Source organism: Pan troglodytes, chromosome 14 (assembly GCF_028858775.2).
Source record: "Pan troglodytes isolate AG18354 chromosome 14, NHGRI_mPanTro3-v2.0_pri, whole genome shotgun sequence".
Taxonomy (NCBI): domain Eukaryota; kingdom Metazoa; phylum Chordata; class Mammalia; order Primates; family Hominidae; genus Pan; species Pan troglodytes.
The window spans coordinates 36,013,443-36,033,375 of record NC_072412.2 but is presented as its reverse complement, the minus strand read 5'-3'; the positions used below and the strand labels follow the sequence as shown (position 1 = coordinate 36,033,375).

Genomic DNA, 19,933 nt, shown 5'->3' with positions numbered 1-19,933 from the left:
TCTGTGCATCAAAAGAAACATTCAACAGAATAAAAAAATCAACCTACAGAACGGGAGAATATATTTGCAAATCACATATCTGATAAGGGTTCATCTTCAGATTACATAAGAAACTCCTACAACTGGACAGCAACAACCACCACAATTACAACCAGAATAAAACATTGGCAAAGGACTTGAACAGACATTTCTCTAAAGAAGGTATACAAATGCCAACAGGCATGCGAAAAGATGTTCAACAGCACTATTCATAAGAGAAATGCAAATCAAAGCCACAACGAGCCATCTCCTCGCACCCTGTAGGATGGTCACTGTCAAAAGAACACAAAATAACAAGAGTTGGCAAGGATGTAGAGAAATTGGAACCCTTGTGCACTGTTGGTGGGCGTGTAAAATGTGGCAGCCATTGTGGACAACAATACAGCGTTTTCTCAAAAAATTAAAAACAGAATTACTGTTTGCTCCAACAATCCACTTCTGGATATATATCCAAAGAATTCAAAGCAGAATCTCAAAGAGATACTTGCACACCCATGTTCATTTTTTCACACCAGCCACAAGGTAGAAGCAACTCAAATGTTCACTGATGAATGGATAAAGAAAATATGGTATATACACGCAATAACAGAATGTTATACAGCCTTAAAAAAATAAAGAAATCCTGTCACATGCTACAGCATGGATAAACCTCCAGGACATTATGCTAAGTGAAATAAGCCGGTCACAAAAGGACGAATACTGTACGACTCTACTCATATGAAGTATCCAAATCAGTCAAAAATCACAGAGACAGAAAGTAGAAAGGTAGTTTCTAACTGGGGGAGACGGCATTAGTGATTAATAGGCACTGAGTTTCAATTTTGCAAGATAAAAAAGTTCTAGAGATCTGTTGCTGCAAGACAATAGTTAAGACTACTGAACTGTGCATTTAAAAAAATTAAAGACATTAGCTTCCACTTCCAGGAAGCCACGGCTTACGATGCAGACATGTCTAAGTCCAAGAACCACACCACACACAACCAGTCCCAAAAACTGCACAGAAATGGCATCAAGAAACTCTGATCACAAAGATACGAATCTCTCTCTTTTATTTTTTTGAGACGGAGTCTCACTCTGTCACCCAGGCTGGAGTGCAGTGGCGCGATATCGGCTCACTGCAACCTCCGCCTCCCGGGTTCAGGCCATTCTCCTGCCTCAGCCTCCCGAGTAGCTGGAAGTACAGGTGCCCGCCACCACGCCTGGCTAATTTTTTGTATTTTTAGTGGAGACGGGGGTCTCACCGTGTTAGCCAGGATGGTCTCGATCTCCTGACCTCATGATCTACCTGCCTCGGTCTCCCAAAGTGTTGGGATTACAGGCCTGAGCCACTGCGCCCAGCCGATACGAATCTCTTAAGGGGGGTGGGCCCTGAGTTCCTGAGGAACACGTGCTTTGCCAAGAAGCACAACAAGAAAGGCCCAAAGAAGATGCAGGCCAACAGTGCCAAGGCCATGAGTGCACGTGCCAAGGCTATCAAGGCCCTCGTAAAGCCCAAGGAGGTTAAGCCCAAGATCCCAAAGGGAGTCAGCTGCAAGCTTGATCGACTTGCCTATATTGCCCTACCCCAAGCTTGGGAAGTATGCTCGTGCCCTCATTGCCCAGGGGCTCAGGCTGTACTGGCCAAAGGCCAAGGCCAAGGAATAAATCAAGACCCAGGCTGCAGCTCCAGCTCCAGTTCCAGCTCAGGCTCCCTAAGTGCCCAGCCTCCTACAAAGGCTTCAGAGTAGAGATCTTTGTCTTTGTCTGCCAACGTGAGGACAGAGGACTAGCGCGACACCCCCGGGATGCCGTGTACATGGGGTTGGTGTTCTCCCGTGCTATTTGTACAAATAAACCTGAGGCAGGAAAAAAAAATCAGACATTAAAAAAAAGTCAGTCTCATCTAGTCCCTAAAATGGTTCCAAATAACATATTACTAAGCACATTTTTAAATAAATGAATAAATCTGATTAACTCCAATAGTAACATGAATTTAACTGAAATAATAAAGGTGCGTTTCAAAATTTTTTTAAAAAGAATGATAGTCAACAAAACACTGAATTAATGATTAAAAGGTCACCGGTGACCTCTAAGAATATTAGAACAGCACTGAAATCAAACAGTGCACAGCGGAAGACAAAAGCCAGATTTGGTGAAATTAGGAAGGGTGGGGTGGCAAGGAAGAAGAAACAAATATCAGCCCTCCTTGTGAAGCCTGACAGTGGAAGAAAGGCCAAATATTGTGTCGGTTTGAGAAAGGGTTTGTTCTCTCCCAGGACGAAAAGCTCTAATTTGATTGATTTCATGACCTTGGTTATTGTTTCTCTCTCATAGAACAAAAAGAGAGATGCCAAATGGACTCAAGAGAAGTGAAACCCAGAGGCTGCAAATTGCTAGCCAAACTTGGTTCACCATAAAACCCAGGTGGGTTGCAAAATATTTTAAGTTGTGGTTGGGCACAGTGGCTCCTGCCTGTAATCCCAGCACTTTGGGAGGGCGGATCAACTGGAGATAAGGAGTTCGAGACCAGCCTGATCAACACAGTGAAACCCCATCTCCACTAAAAATACAAAAATTAGCTGGGCATGGGGGCATGCACCTGTAGTCCCAGCTACTCGGGAGGCTGAGGCAGGAGAATTGCTTGGACCCACGAGGCGGAGGTTGCAGTGAATCTAGATCACACCACTGCACTCCAGCCTGGGCGACAGAAAAAAACTATTTTAAGTTGTAAGATTTTCCATAAAATTCTGGATGTCTGTTATCTCTTGAAAGGATATTCTTATTCTCACACGGCCACAGCTGGCTGCAGCTCGTGTTAGGCCAAGACCTTACCATCTTTCAGAAAACAGATTTCAGTTTTGCCGTGGTTTTGAGGTCCTGAACCACAATTTCACTGGCGGTTCTACCAAATCACAACCTCTGACTGAGTCTCTCCTTTCATATGATTCCCATAACAGAATGTTTTGGTGGAAGTTCTATTAAGCAGTAAAACCACAGCCAATCAAGAAATCACCGGGAAAGATAAAGCAAAGTCTAGCTTTCCATTAACCAGGACAGCCAGCTTCTGTAAAATGGAGTGTCAACACTGCGCCTTCTGTCTTAGGCCAAGCATTTTCTCCTTCTTGGAACTCACCAGATCTTATTGTTGTTGAGTGTAATGGATTAACTTTCTATACTAGCCTTGAGGAATACATGATAGGAATTATATCAGTGACAGACTAATGTTTAGGCAGGAAAAAGTCATCATCGTGCAGAAATATCCTGGTATGTAAATGAGAACGTACAGAAAAGAGCAGACTAGACATACTCTAAATCAAAGGCCTGCCAAGAGTCAAGAGAATTCCGCGAACTGAGAAAGACTCCATGCCAGAAGCATGAGCCAGCGCCGCAGAGGTTATAATTTCTTTCTCTGCATCTTGTCCTCCGCATTATGCTCATATACGAGAAGGAAACTGAGATAGTGATTGGGCCATTTCTTTTCTTAATTTAATTTTTAAAAACTTGAGCCACAAGGTATCAATTCTGAGGACCTAATTAGTTTACTGGCAATAAAGTCCACATCCAGCCTAATCCTTAATATATAATCTGTAGCCCTTACCAGTCCCGCTGTTTCCTGGTGTTTCTCGCCCAGGACAATCTCAAACCCAACACATAGCCGGGTGCAGAGGTATCTGGGCCAGTGTAGAAAGAAGACTTTGAGGTTAAGGCATGGTATTTAAGGTTCTGCTGCAAATGTTGTTTTAAACAAATCACCGTTCAACTACAACGGTATAATAATGCAAAAATAGCATCTGCCATGAAGAAAGTGCAGTGCTTTGAGAACTAGAAAAAGCAGTTAAATTTAAGGCCTTGCTTTACATTTCGGAGCCGCCATCGGGGCCAACTGGAGGTATGACTTTCCTGCACACAGGAGCAAGCTGAAAACTGCCCTGTGGCTTTATTCCACGTTCACCCCTGCAGCAAATGCCTTTTCTGTGAGGAGCTACGGGCTGATGGGGAATCAGAGGTGGTTCTTCCTAAGTGGCGTTTCTGAGTGGGTTCCAGGAGTCCACAGTGACTTTAAGAGGCAGGCTACCTGGGGGACAGCCAGGCCGTGAGACGAGAAAGTTGTACAGTAACATTGCTGTGTGCCCATAAGTTTGTATCTTTTATTAGATTAGATAATATATCTCACATGCTGGGTTGTTAAGCAAATAAATATGTGTAAGGAAATTACAATCCACATAATTACATGAGTCGTTTTAACCACCACTCACTCCCAGAGTGATTAGATTTTCTTCTGCCTATGCCATTGCGGCCCAGTTGCTCTGTCACTGCCCATGGGGACAGGATCCCTTTACTCCGAAAAGCAAATCAGGAACAAACAGGGCAAGTGAGAGTCACTATCAGGGCCCAGAAACATGTGAGAAACAGCAGCTCAGAAGGGTCTCCAGACTGATGGGCGGGTGATCCTATATTCTTGTTGGGCTGACAACTCTTCTGGTTTCGGGCTCCAGGTGCTGGCAAGAAATCTCAGAGGTGGGGTGGGAGAGAGAGACGCGAGGCGACCCACGCAGACAAAGGGCTCCCACCCCACCCCGGGGCCACCCCAGCAGGCCGGGCAGGGGCCGAGCCTGGGGTCGCGCAGGGGGACCGAGAGGGCAGCCCGGGGCTGGGGGTGGGGAAGAGGCGGGAACCGAGCTGCAGGCCGCTGCGAGGAGTACTACCCCGCCACCCCCGCGCCGCGAGTTTCCGCGCACGTGGCCGTGGGGCCGGTCTCGCTCCCGCCCCCCGCCGGGCCCGCGCAGCCCCCTCCTCTGCGGCTCCCGGAGCGGCCAGAGCGCGCGGCGGCGGGCGGGGGCGGGCCGCAAGCAGGGCTCCCTGGCCGCTTTCCAGGTCGGCGCACTAATACGGGCGATGAGGCTTCGCGGCTCCAGTCTGACTGACGCCGGCTGGGGCCGCCGCCGCCGCCGCCGCCGCTGCAGCCGCTGTCTCGGTCCCCGCCGCCGCCGCCGCCGGGCCCTGCAGGCGCTGGGCGCGCGCAGCCAGGCAGTGAGTGCGCGGCGCTCGGAGCGGGCGGCCGGGGGACCACCGCGGGGGCGGGGTGGGGGGCGCCGGACCTGGGTGGGGGAGGGATGAGTGGCACCGCGGGGACAGGTAAGACGTGCCCTCCTCGGCCGCGCGCTGCTTGTGTGCGTGCGTGTGAGCGCGTTGAGTGGAGGGCGAGGTTGTTCGTCCTCGGGGCAGCCTGGGAGGCTTCTCGGCGTGAGGCTTGGCTCTTGGCGCTCGTTGTCCCGGGGTTTCTTGGTGGAGCCTGTCTGGGGTGGGGTGGGGTGGGGTGGGCGCGGGGCCGGAGGGGACCGCTCTGGGGAGTTGGCCGCGGCGCAGCTCGCCTTCCTCGCGCCTGCATCCGCCCGCGCCGCGGGCCCCGGGACCTGTCAGGGGATGTTCGACCCGCGGCGGGGGCGGCGGTCAGGTCGGGGCTGGGGCCCGGGGCGTGGGCAGTGACCAGGATAGGCGCCTGAGGAGTCGCTTGCTGTAGCTGGAGATCGGGGACAGCGGACAGAGGGGGCGGCGGGGGTCGTCATTGTGACTCTTTGGGGGCCACTTTTAAACTCGCTAGTGCCGAATTGGCCTCACTTGCCTTCTGTTTCGTAGGCTTTTTGCTTTGTTTACCTTTGAGGCATGCGAAGCGAGGAAAAAAGTTAGGAATGTTGTTGAAGTGTCTCCGGGCTCGCGCTTGGACTGTGTCGGAGCCGGCGTGTTTGTCTTTTCCTTGGCCCGCCCCTCGGTGCCAGCTCTCCGCAGAGGGGAGGGGGCGAGGTGGGGAGCAGATACAGGAGACTGCCTGACGCCAGCTTTGTGATCGGAAGGAGGAGCGCTGGGAGAACATTTTTATGGATGGCTAATCGCTGACAAGTCTTCCCGTTACTATTCCTTCCTCCTCCTGCCCTTGACCGTGGACATTTGAAGTGATAGTTTGGAAGTACTACGTTGACTTATTTCTGGGCTGGAGTGGGTACTCCTGAGAACTAACCTACAAAGGATACAAATCGAGTTGGGAGATAAAATTGTATGTAAATTCTTTACCCAGTAGTTTACAGTGAGAAACACACCCACAGGGCACTGTGGAGTGCTTTGGATGGATCCAGTTTACTAGTACCATTTCGGTGGCTTGCCAGATTTCTCGGATGATCTTTTGGAAATGTAGGTTAGCAAGAAGCATGGAGGCTGACCGTTAAGTCGTGAGGCATTTAATAATGCTGCCTCCTAAGCAGTAACTGAGCGGAACGTTTGTGGCACCCGTCTGGGAAAGTGAAATGTGACTACTACAAGCATATCTCCTGCCTTAGCATTCCTCCAAGTGTGAGGGAATGCCTTTGGATGTTTACATTTTAAAAATAGTGATCTATATTTAAGAAGGCGTTTAAAATATAAAAGCCAAAGACATTCTCAACTCCAAATAGACAAAGATTCAATAAAAGAGTTTCCCTGTGCTTGTAGGAAAGCATCAGCACAATTTTAGACTGCTTTTAGGTTTGTGGTTATCCAAGAAGGAGGCTTCAGTTAAGAAAAGGATGTGACGCTTTATAAATAAGGAGCATTTTAAATACAAGATGACAGCAATTTCAAGTACTGTATCCGAAAAACAACTTTTAGTGGTAATAGTCACCTTCAATGATGGCAAGACAGCTGTCTGCCAGACAGCCTTCGGCCTCTTAATGTATTCTGACACAACCAACTCCCATTTTTATGCTTGACTGGTTATCTTTGTCAGAGCTGTTTTATGCTTGAGCTCTCTGGTTTCAAACTATGCTTAAGAGAATGCCAACATACTCTTGATCTGAACAAACTCATGTTTATCAGTGCAGTGTTTACTAAAAATCAAAGACGTAAACAAATTTTGGGTTAAACCTCTAAGTACTTTAGAATTGCCACATCATTGTCATCAGTCTTTCAAAGTCAACATGAACTATTTGGCTTTTCTCCTTTAAAAATTTTTTTTAACGTATATATTCCTAGTTAGTAAGTAATCAGAAAATATTCACAGATGTCAACTCTTGCATCTGTGATTGCCCAAGACATGGATGAGAAAGAAGAGTTTTGTTTTGTTTTTTAAATGAAACATTACTAAAGATATCCATAAGTAATAAACAAGTGGTACACTATCTTTACTAATCATGTGGTCAGTTGGAGGGAAAAAAGTCTGTCCAGAAATTGTTTCATAAAGATGAAAATATTCAATGTCAGTATGAAAATACTCAATATGTTTTCCAAATAGTTTAATTCTGATTAATGAGAGTGCACTATGCATTGCCAAACTGGAGGGATGGTGTTTCGTAAGTGAGCACTGTAGGATTAAGGTAACTAGTTTATATCTGACATTCCCTCTGTAATAAATAGGACAGCAGTTTCATCATGTTCTGCTTTAATATGTGGGAAATAATCCTTATCCACAGGATGTACTCTGATTTTAGGGAAGGTAAAGGTTATGACAAATATGTGGTTTTTCTGATTTGCCAGACATACTATGCTAAATTTTAAAGCTTTAACGAAGCTTAGTGCAGACTTTCTGTATATTGTTTTGGACACTTAGAGAGGAGTTAAAGAAACGGGAAACTGTCCAGAATGAAACAGTAAATATAGCAGTACGTTGAAACCATGAATCTTCTCAAATAGTTGTAATTCTAGGCTGTTGGATTTATATTTCCTTGGTTACTGTTGCTAGTGGGTTGAAAAGTTATTCTAAAGCAAAAAAAAAAAAATGCAAACGGTAAATGCATAAGTACTTAACAATACTGTGAGCATTTTCACAATGTTTCATGTTATCCTGGTGAATGTCCATGTCCTAAGTAAGGACATTAAAAAAATAAACAATTATCCCTTGGTAATAAACTAACCTTTTAAAATAAATATTCCGGTAAATTTTGTCTCTTAAGAAACTTGTGTCAACTAAAGTTGTTAGGATTTCAAGATATCTGTTAGCATTAGGAGTCATTATACCCATGAAAACTGGATGTTCTTCTTGCTTGGTGGTCTTCATCCTGACACTTCCTACCCCAAAACCATGACGGACACCTCGGCCGCACTTGCCTGACTTGTATTCTGCTCTCCTTTGGTGTCGGCTTCCTTTTGTGTTAGGCTGACCCAAGACCACTTTTCCAGGCTTATCTTCCCGGTCTTTCCCTATTTTATGCTGCAGTTAAAATAGCAAATGCTAGTTTCCATGCATACCCTGGCTTTCCTCTCCTGTGCACCTTTACCCCATGCTGAGGCCTTCCCAGCTTCCCCACCTCCCACAGGATCCTCAAATATGACTTCTTCATCTTGTATGCCCTGTTCAGGCTCTGCCTTCACGGGACTTTCTGTGATGACCCTGGTCCCAGGTATGTCCTCCTTCGAGCTCTTGTGGCTCTTCGCCTTTTCAACTCTTACCTGTTTTGTATTAAGTTACTCATAGACTAATTTATTTCTTCCCCTCAGACCATCCTTACAAGATCCAGGAAGGAAGGGACTGTTTCATCTACCTTTTTTATTCTCTGAATGCTGACCACAGTGCCCTTTATAGTACTCTATCAATAAATAACAAATACATGACACATTTTTTCACTGAACCCATGGTCCCTCCTGAAATAAAGTCTGTAAAAGCATTTCACCCATAGGATAAAGTCCATCTTTCAAGAAGCTGGTGTTGAATCTGAGCTGAGGACTAGTTAAGAGGCCTGAAATCCCCTCAGCCCAGTTGAGAGCCTCCTTCTCCTGAATATTGTGGCTGAGCATTACAGTCAGGAAAGCTTCTGTGATACTCTTATTGCATTAGCAATTTTCCATATCAGATTCACTAAATACACAATGGAAGCCATTTAGTAGAAAAACAGATTTTAATGTGATATGGCTACCACAATGAAACACTAATGTGATTCCACAGAAAATTGCTAACACGATATGCTGATTCCTCCCCCCACCATAGCCGCATAAAAATTGATACTGTTTTTAGTGTATGTGTTTCAAACTATGCTCACAAAAGAAAAGCAGACTGCTACTGAGATGAGCTGCTGCTTTGTTCACGTTGGATGTATAAAGGGTCTTGTTATCAACCTCGTCAGAGGCAGAATCTCCCTTCTGTGCCTCGGTCATTCTATTATCGAACAATACTAACTCTCATTTTAAAATATATCATGTTCTGTGTAACAATCCAGTATTAAAGTTAATATGATGTGAAAAATAGAATTTGCTTATAAATGTCATGCCCATATAATATAGTCAATTGTACCGTTTTAATTGGGAAGCTCTAATCAGCTCAAAACGCATTTTTCAAGAATCAAAACGACTCCCAATATAAAATTTAAATTCAGAATTTAAAATAAAAGGCATAAATATTAAGGTGGATTGTATATGTGTGTGCACACGGTTGTAACACTTTAGAAGTCATAAGCACTGAAGAGATTATGGTTCTTCCCCCTCATTCCCAGCCCACATTTAATTCAAAGAAAAAAGTTTAACCCAAAGAATAATTGTAAAGGAGAGCTATGTAGTTCTGATTTTTTCCTATAATGACAATTTCCAATTCCTCTTTTTTAGATATGAAATATCAAAATCTTCTCTCTCTCTCTCTCTTTGTCTCATTCTTTGGTACTCTGATTAGCTGATTCACTGGTGGGGATTATTTTTATGTGAATTTCCCCTTGGGGAAATTTAATACTTAATATCTGATCACTTCCTTTTCTTTTTCATATTTAATTCTGAGGGACTATAAATAGAAAACATGTACTCCTCAGTCCCGAGGAGAGTTTGGTGCTGCAGTTGCGAAAAGCAATCTTCAGTTTACAAGCACTAGGAGTGCCAGGGATGCCCATTCATTCTAGGACACCAGTTGCCAGTTTTCTATCACTGAACAAAGGAATCTGGATAGCATACATGTGGTCTTGGGGCCATTCAAACGTGTTGGTGACATTGGGGATTCTGAGTTGAGGATTCTGACGACTTAGAGTTTGCAAGTAGTAGAAGTGTGAACACTGTGAGGTAGCCACATCCTGAACTCACTGACCCCAGGAGCACATCCCTAGATAGACTGGGCCATTTGCCTTAAATGACTGCTTTAATCTATGGAATATCTTCTTCCATACAGCCTGTTTTTTACTTTTCATCTGTTAAAGTGCTTAGAAGCCTATCAAATACAGATTTACTTTGGTTACTGTGTATTTTGATTTGTTTTCACAAAACGCAGTAATTGTGCAATGGTTAATGTCATTCTAAAGGATTTTGTCGTAAGTACTTGTGGGCTATGGAAAGCTTACAGCAGATTTGCAGGTCTTTTTAAAGAAGCATTTGATGGATGGTAGCGTTCAACTGAAGTGCCAGGAGTTGCTTTCTGAATTCTTGTATCTAAATTTAACTGACTTGGTAGTACCACATTTCAGGAGTTAATGGTAACGCAGAAAGGGATTCACAGATTCCATCAGTTTCCCACTTTGTGGCAGAATATTTGACATCTCTTATCAGTACACTTCATCATAAGTTCATGAATTCATCTTGCTCCTTTCTTTGCTGAGAATCACAGTGAGAGAATTGGAGTTTGGCTGAGAGGAGGAGTGAGGAAGGAAGAAGGAAGAGTAAGTCTTTTTTTTTTTTTTTTTTTTGAGATGGAGTCTCTCTCTGTCGCCCAGGCTGGAGTGCAGTGGCACCATCTCGGCTCACTGCAAGCTCCACCTCCCGGGTTCACGCCATTCTCCCGCTTCAGCCTCCCAAGTAGCTGGGACTACAGGCACCTGCCACCACGCCCGGCTAATTTTTTGTATTTTTAGTAGAGACAGGGTTTCACCATGTTAGCCAGGATGGTCTCGATCTCCTGACCTCATGATCCGCCGGCCTCGGCCTCCCAAAGTGCTGGGTTTACAGGCGTGATCCACCGCGCCTGGCCCAAGAGTAAGTCATTTTAAGGCTTGGGCAGTAGCACTGTTGAGAAGTTTGAGGCACCTAAGTGTGGAAAGAGGGTGTTACAGAAAGCAGATTGGCAGATGCCAAAGGTAGACATCACATATTTGAATTAGTGTTAGTAGTATGAAAGGCACCTGCGTTGTGAGTTGAGAGGATCCTGGTGAGCTGGCTAGGGAAGTACATTAGCACTCATGACATTGTTCTAGGGGAAAGTGAATTCCAGTTTCCAAATAACTATGCAGGATTGAACACCATTTGTTCATAAAGCAAGACCACCAGTGATTGATGATATGGGTGATTATTATTAATGACATAAGTGATTATTAGAAGCCAAGAATGGTGGTAATGAATGTGGAAGATGAAAAATGTGTTAAGCTAAAAAGATTTTAGGTCTCGTGGTTTTCTTTCTCTTGTTTATGCATTTAGTCATTCTTTGTTTTCTAGTGGAAGTAGAATTTTATTTTTAGGAATAGGAGTTGAATAAAATATTTGTCAAAGACAAACATTTATGGACATGAATGCTTCCCTTTCAGCTCATTGACTATATGTTTACACAAAGCAGTCATTAGGTGTTGGCTGTGTTTGCAAATAATGACAAGTTGGTATTATTTCAAAGGAGTGGCAGTTTTTCTTGCTTTCTGTTGTCATTGCATCTAATTTTATTACAAGATATTCTAAATACACTTTATTTTTTTAAAGTTGTATTGATTATATCTTGGGGTTTTAAAGTGTTGCAATTTTGTGGGTGTAGCAATCACTTTAGAAGGTGGAACTTGTAAATTTATGGGGCTTGTATAGGATATTCATTCAACCATTATTTACTCTGTGCCTATTGTGTCTACACTGCCTGTGAGGCCCCAGAACAGGCCCTGGGGACTACACAACGAAATAAAGTGACAAAAATAAAATCCTAGTCTCCAGGATTTCATAGCGTAGTTAGCGTGAAAGAGATCAAGAAAGCAAATATTAAAATATTTCTCCAATAGTAAGATGTCTTACTTCCCCAAACTGTAATCTATTTGGGTTTATTTCTCTATTCAGCTGGCCCTGTGAGTCAGCAGTTTCTGCATCAACAGATTCAACCAACCGCAATTGAAAAATATTGGAGAAAAAATTAAAAATAACACAAATAAAAAATAAGATATAAAAACCATTTACATAGCATTTACAGTATAGTAGGTATTATAAGTAAGCTAAGATGATTTAAAGTATAAGGGAGGATGTGGTAGGTTATATGCAAATATACCATTTTATACGAGGGACTTGAGCATCCTTGGATTTTGGTGTCTGTGGGGATTCTGGACTGAATCCCCCATAGATACCTGGGGATGACTGTATTTTTCCTGATTAGACTTCCGTATTTTCTGTGTGTGAATTTTTAGTTAGTCTTGTCAAGGATAATGAGAATGATCTCATTTGGGATTTGGGAGGTAAACTAGAAGGTAGAGGTAAAATAGAAGACATAAACAGGAAGAGATTCTTTCAGTAAGTCCTTATGAGAACTTAGAGATGCTGAGAACATCCCTAGGCCATGGAATTTCACTACTTACTGAGTCTGTCAGGAGGAGGATCCAGCCTTTGTACAGTTTCCTCCTGTTTTTCCCTGCTACCCTTTACTGGTTCAAGGGTGAGTTTGCATGGCTGGTCCTATAGGAAACCCCACCCAACCCTTTTAGCCAGCCAGGGGCCTCCAGACCACTTTGAATACACTATTCTAGTAACTGTTGTAATAGTGCACCTATTACTTGCCTGATAATAATGTGCTTAGATTGCTGTCTCAATAGTAGTATAGAGGAAAGGGACCATGTCTTATCTTGAAATATTCAGCTGCTAGGGTAGTGTCCACTTCATTGTTGATACTTGAACCACTCCACCTTTCACTTCCCTAAATATGTTGGGTTTTCAACGACCCCACCTTTCTCTTCCCTAAATAGGTTGGTTTTTGTAGGGTAAGGTGGAAGGAAGGGCAAGGAATTTGGATTTAATCTGTAGGCAAAGGAGAACTATTCAATTTTAACCCGTAGTCAAGATAACTATTAAATGGTTTGAACAGAAGAATCACATAATCAAAGGGGTATTTGGAAGAGTGAAGGCAAATTCAAGTGGTTTGCATGCTTTTAAATGGCCACAACTCCTAGCTAAGCAGTTGACACACCATCTCCACTGCTTTAGCAAATAAAAATCTGAGCTTCCCCGACTGGGTGCGGTGGCTCACACCTGCAATCCCAGCACTTCGGGAGGCTGAGGCGGGCGGATAACCTGAGGTTGGGAGTTCAAGACCAGCCTGACCAACATGGAGAAACCCCATCTCTACTAAAAATACAAAATTAGCTGGGTGTGGTGGCACATGCCTGTAATCCCAGCTACTGGGGAGGCTGAGGCAGGAGAATCGCTTGAACCCAGGAGGCAGAGGTTGCAGTGAGCTGAGATTGTGCCATTGTACTCCATCCTGGGAAACAAGAGCGAAACTCTGTCTCAAAAAATAAAAAATAAAAAAAAAATTGAGCTTCCCCGAACAGCAGTTCATAACACAGCTTATTTGTGATTCTTTATCAGTTTATGAACTCCACCCCCCCCCCCGCCCCAGGCAGCCTTTGGCCGGGAAACAGCCTTCCTCGAGACACACATCTATAAAATTTTTAAAATTGCCCACACATCATTAAAAATATATATATTAAGCAGATTATTTATAGCCATTTAATACTTTGCAAGTATTCAGACAGATTATGCTCTATATAATATTACCTTAAGTAGATAGACTATGCATAGGAAGTAGGGAATGCATTATATAATTCTGTCTTTCAAAGAAATTTATTGTATTGCGTTAGTAAAGCAATGGGCTTTAGGTTAGAACTTCAATTAATTACATGGGGCTTAATGATACAATAGTTGGCCAGGTGCAATGGTTCATGCCTGTAATCCCAGCACTTTGGGAGACCAAGGGGGGCAGATTGCTTGAGCCCAGGAGTTTGAGACCAGCCTGGACAACATGGTGAAAACCCTTCTATGAGAAAAATATTTAAAAAATTTAGCTGGTCTTGGTGGGGCGTGCCTGTAGTCCCAGATACTCAGGAGGCTGCAGGGGGAGGATCTATTGAGCCTGGCAGGTTGAGGCTGCGGTGAGCCATGATCACGCCACTGCACTCCATCCTGGGTGACAGAGCAAGACCCTTTCTCAAAATAGTAATAATAATATTAATAACACAATAGTTAATGGTATTGATAAAACTGGATTTTACTTTCATTCATTCAACATTTATTGATGGCCTCCTGCATGCTAGGTAGGTAGTACAGACCACAATGTGGCTTGGCTTGTGGCCTGATAGAAGGCTAGGCATCTCTGGAGAAAACACTTACCAAATCTGGGGATTCAAGTGTGGTAAGTGCTGTTGTGAGTGACTAGCACATGTTAGGTGCTGTGGAAGCCCAGAGGAGCAGCAGAGAGCTGATCAGTGCTGTTGCCTGGGGGCCTCCAGGGAAGGTTTCCAGGAAGTTGGCTTCCAGCTCTGTTTTGAAGAAGGAGCAGGAAAGATAGAGCTGCACAGGGGCCTTCTGGGCAGGGAGGGAAGGAGTGATGGGCAAAGGGAGTGAAAAGAGATGAGGCTGGGAATGTAGTCTGGGGAGGCCAGATTGCGAACAGCCTTATTTGAAATTGATGTTACAGGCGTCAACTCACAACCCCCACCTCATGATATTTAGTGGGCTTTTAAGTGTGAAATGTATGGATACAGACTCAGAGTAGAAATTTGGGAGATTCACTCTTGGTGGTGTACATTCTGTGGGTTTGGACAAGTGTATCATGACATGTATCCACCATGGTAGTATCAGACAGAGTCGTCTCATTGCCCTGCAAATTCTCTGTGGTCTGTGTTTTCATCCCTCCCTCTTCTCATATTCACTATGGTTCCATCTCTACATTTGAACATAGTGTATTTGAGGATCCTGGAGTCAATGGTGGTTAAATTTTAGTTTAAAGAGCTTGTTTTTAATTTTTTTTTTTTTTTTTGAGACGGAGTCTCGCTGTGTCCCCCACGCCGGAGTACAGTGGCGCGATCTCGGCTCACTGCAAGCTCCGCCTCCCGGGTTCACGCCATTCTCCTGCCTCAGCCTCCTGAGTAGCTGGGACTGCAGGCGCCCGCCACCACGCCCGGATAATTTTTTGTATTTTTAGTAGAGATGGGGTTTCACCGTGTTAGCCAGGATGGTCTCGATCTCCTGACCTCGTGATCCACCCGCCTCGGCCTCCCAAAATGCTGGGATTACAAGCGTGAGCCACTGCGCCCAGCCGGTTGTTTTTAATTTTTGGGGCACCTTTTAACTCCCACAGTGAAGCCTACAGGAGGAATAAACAGAGGTATAACTCCATGTTGGTAATATACAATATTATCTTAGTTTACAGTTTTCAAACTGCTTTCTCTCACATCCCCTCAGTACTTCTGCACAAAAGGTAATGACTATTGTTTCCATTTTACAGAGGAGGAAACAATATGGAGGTGACTAATTACTTGAAGATGACAGTGATGGTACTAGCACTCAGACTGGAGTCTTCTTCCTCCATTCTTGTGTTTTATTCATTATATCATGTTGCCTCTTGCTTCTGGAAGCATTAAATTGTGGGCCCTTCCAAACTTAAATAATAAAATAACACATTTGTGGGGTGGCATACAGTGTTTCCAAGAATATGCTGACTATATGTGTGTGTAAATTATATACAGTTTATTACGTATGTGTAAAGAATGTAGGTTGCAATACTAGAAACTTACACCATGATCTCTACAAGGTAGTGCTGGCCTTCTCTTGTATCACTGTTATGTTGGCTTATCACTGAAATGTTTAAATATGATCTTAATATTCAGACTATTACATGGAAAAATATACAGCATTCTAAACCTACCTTAAGTGACCCAAACTATTGGGCATGACCTTTAGACTCCTGTCTTTGCTGCTTTAATGCCCATTCTACTTCCCTTTCACTACATAGCAAACAGGCAATGGAATAGTGTTTCTGTCTTCCAAAGAAGTGATAATGAGCAACAATAAAAACTATATCTAGTCTCTTTAATTTAAAAAATAATTCAAAATCTCCGTTGAAACTTTAAAAATGATATCCAATCAATAGTAACATTCTAGCCAAAAAATCAAACTGTACGAGTGGCCAAGAGAACTGTATCTCAGGGATGTAAGTAAATGTAGACCAAGGCTTCCCAAGTGGCTTATTAAGTATAAATTCCAGTGACATCTGCTTACCATAGTACTTCATTGCCAAGAGCACAAGGCTGCCTGGTAAACCAAGAGTCTTCATTTGGGCCACATATATCCCTTGTAGTCATGGCCTTCAGTTTCATGTGAAATTCAGTGTGAATATAAAAAATCCAGCCGTTATTGGAGAGTCTCTGATTTTACAGTGAGATTGTGTGTGTTCTTTCTCCTCCCACCATAATTAGTTGTTTAGTTGCTAATTTGTTTTTATTTTCACTTCTTTTTTTTCCTTTTGACTATTTTATCAGATGAGACTCAAGCGATTATTATGTCACTTCCTCTGGGCCACAGTATACCCAAATTCAGGAGTGATGATAATGTATTTTTAAAATGAACTTCAAATATTCTCATATTTAGTTGTGTATTGTAAGGTAAATTCACTTAACCCAATATTTTTATGTAGTAGATTCTATTCTGTTATATTCCTATTCCAGGAGGGATCCTAAAGTCAGTTTTATGAAAGAATGAATTTTGAATTTTGTGAACTTTTCAATTGATTTGAAGTCATGGAGATTCTGGGGTATTAGTAAAATTTAGCATAACAGAAATTTGTATTTCTGTCTTCTTTCAGAATGCTCACAGTTGTTGAATCTAGGAATGTTTGTTGTATTTAATTATTTGTTTTGACTGAAGAAATTTTATAGTTTGCATTACAAGAATAACTTGTTCTGAGAAAATCAAGCTGAATAATACTGATTCATGGCATGTAACATTGCTGTTGGATGGTTGTGAAACAGAAAACAGATCTCATTAAAAAAGGTTTCTCTAGAGATTGTTCCATATTTTCTCCCCTTTTTAGTATAGAAGCAACTGTTATTTTAAAAACAGTACTTTCTTCTCCCCCTCAAAACCACCACCATCAGAGAAAATGGATATGTTTACATTAATTGGCACTAAGTAGAAGAAAGGATCTGAAAGGCAGGCAGCCTGCCGGGGATCTCATGGGACTGGCTGTCCTTCAGAGAGGGTGGGCTGCTGAACGTAACTGGGCCTGGGCGAGTGTGAAGATTTCCCAGCATTTTACCTTATCAGGGATTCTGTTTTCTTCCAAGGCTTCCAGGTACCGATGGCACATTATTTTCTACCTGAAAATTAGAGTTTATTAAAATACCTCTAATTTGGCAGAGGGAGAAACTCCATTTGTAAAATCCCTTGAAGGTAGTGATGAAGCAAATTACTATAACATTTGGATAGGATTTTCCTTTATTGTGGTAAAATATAAATAGTAATGCAATTTACCGTTTTAACGTTTATTTATTTATTTTTAGAGTCAGGGTCTTGCTGTCACCCAGGCTGGAGTGCAGTGGTGCAATCATAGCTCATTGCATCCTCAGACTCCTGTGCTCAAGCCATCCTCTTGCCTCAGCCTCCTGAGTAGCTGGGATTACAGGTGGGTGCCACCACGCCTGGCTAATCAAAAACAACAACAACAACTTTTATAGAGGTGGGGTCCCGCTCTGTTGCCCAAGCTAGTCTTGTACTTCTGGCCTCAAGCAATCTTTCCACCTGGCCTCCCAAAGCCCTGGGATCACAGTCATGAACCACCGCACATGGCCTCATTTTCAACATTTTTAGGCATATAGTTCAGTGGCATTAAGCACATTCCGGTTTTATGTACAACTACCACCACTATCCATTGCCAGAACTTTTTCATCTTCCCAAACTGAAACTCTGTACCATTTAAACAATAGTCCCCATTTTCCCCTTCTCTTAGCCGCTGGTAACCTTCATTCTACTTTCTTCTGTATGAATTTCCCTATTCTAGATATTTCATATAAGTAAGTGGAATCATGCATTATTTGTCCTTCTGTATCTGGCTTATTGCACTCAGCATAATCTTTTGAAGGTTCATCCACATTGTAGCAAGTGTCAAAATTTCATTCCTTTTTAACGGTTGTGTAGTATTTTATTGTATATATACAACAATTTGTTCATTCATTTGTTGATGGATGTTTAGGTTGTTTTCACTTTTTGGCTATTGTAAATAATGCTATGAACATTGAGTACCTATTTTCTTGTTTTTGGTGTATAATTAGGAGTGCAGTTACTGGGTCACATGGTAATTCTACGTTTACTTTTTTGAGGATCTCCCAGACTCTCTCCCACACCTGCTAAGCCATTTTACATTCTCATCAACAATGTGCAAATTTTTGCACATCCTTGATTTTTACACATTGTTGCTGACACTTGTTATTTTCTGTTTTGTTGACAAGAGCCATCCTAGTGGGTATGAAGTGGTACCTTGTGATTTTGGTTTGCACTCATTCCCCTAGTAACTAATGATGTTGAACCTCCTTTTATGTGCTTATTTGCCATTTGTATATCTTCTTTGGAGAAGTGTCTATTCTAGTGCTTTGCCTTTTTTGAATTGGGTGGTTTGTTTTTTGTTGTTGTTGAGTTTTAAGAATTTTTAAATATATTCTGTTAACTTTTTTCTTTTTTGTCTCGATTTCCTGGTGATGAGATATATTCTGGATGTGTATCCCTTATCAGAAGTATGATTTGCATAGAATATGGTTTTTAGTGAGGTATTTCTTGAGAAACTACATTTTTTTCCATTTATTTATGTAAGTGTCTTTTCACATCTAAGATAATTACTTATGTGGAATTCCATAACATATGGTCATGTAAATAAAAGGAATAAAACATTTTTTAAAATTTCCTGTTTCTAAAAACCCACCAATTTTTGTTCACATTAATTTTAAATAAATCATGGTTAGAATAAAAGATACCTAGCCAGCATAAGAGATAACAGTCCAGTGTGTGATATAACATTCAATGACACAGCATTTATTCTTCAAATGAAATTTGAAGGGCCATTTGGCCTTTGTAGCTGTAGAAATTTGATCAGTGAAGAAAAATTAGCTGCCATTCCTGAGTCTTTGTTATTTTTCCCTTGGTGTTCTCCTTATTTAAAACTTCCGTTTAAGAGTTGTAAAGCATGTAGATTAGAAATAAGAATTTTTGTCCGGGCGCAGTGGCTCATACTTGTAATACTAGCACTTGGGGAGGCTGAAGCGGGAGGATTGCTTGAGACATAGCAAGAAAATGTAGCAAGACCCTATCTGTATTTTCAAAACAATAAACAAAACTTTTAAAAAATATAACAAAGGATATAAGTTTTTTTTTTTTTTTTTTTTTTTTGAGACAGGGTCTTGCCCTTTTATCTAGGCTGGAGTGCAGTTGTACAATCTCGGCTCACAGTAGTCTCGAACTCCCCAGCCTCAAGTGATCCTCCCACCTCAGCCTTCCTAGTAGCTGAGACTATAGGCCTGCAGAGCCACACCTGGCTAATTTTTGTTTTTTTGTTTTTCGTTTTTGTTTTTGTAGAGATGGGGTTTGGCCATGTTGCCCAGGCTGGTCTCGAACTCCTGGGCTCAAGCCATCTGCCCGCCTTGGCATCCCAAAGTGCTGGGATTACAGGTGTGAGCCACCGTGTCTGGCCGGAAATAATAATTTTTAAAACGGCTCCAGTTCTGCCTTTTCATATTGATATATTGATTAGTATTACTGAAAATCTGGCAGTAACTGTAACTAACAAAAGAAGATACTCAAAAGAAGTGTAAGACCTTTTGAACAGGATAAGAATGATTAAGATTTTCAGGAAGAGTGAATTACAACAGAGAAAGAATGGGAGTGGGGTAAAACAACCAAGTCGATTTCAAGTAATTAAAGTCTAGATGAGGGTTTCTCAACCTCGACTCTGTTGGTATTGGGAGCCCGATCATTCTCAGGGCTG

General features: G+C 42.4%; 1 protein-coding gene across 6 annotated transcripts in view; it reads left to right on the top strand.

Annotated features, from left to right (window-relative positions):
- The first annotated feature begins 4,839 nt into the window (after nucleotides 1–4,839).
- The window catches only part of SMAD9 (SMAD family member 9), a 75,170-nt gene continuing 60,076 nt past the window's right edge, over nucleotides 4,840–19,933 (top strand). For 2 of the 6 annotated variants that reach the window (XM_016925194.3, XM_016925193.3), the window contains exon 1: nucleotides 4,840–5,049. The gene's annotated coding sequence lies outside the window, so the exon portion shown is untranslated. Of the gene's footprint in view, nucleotides 5,050–13,525 lie in introns of those variants that run through there. The other 4 variants (XM_016925195.4, XM_009426883.5, XM_009426881.5 and 1 more) reach the window with 2 other exon arrangements.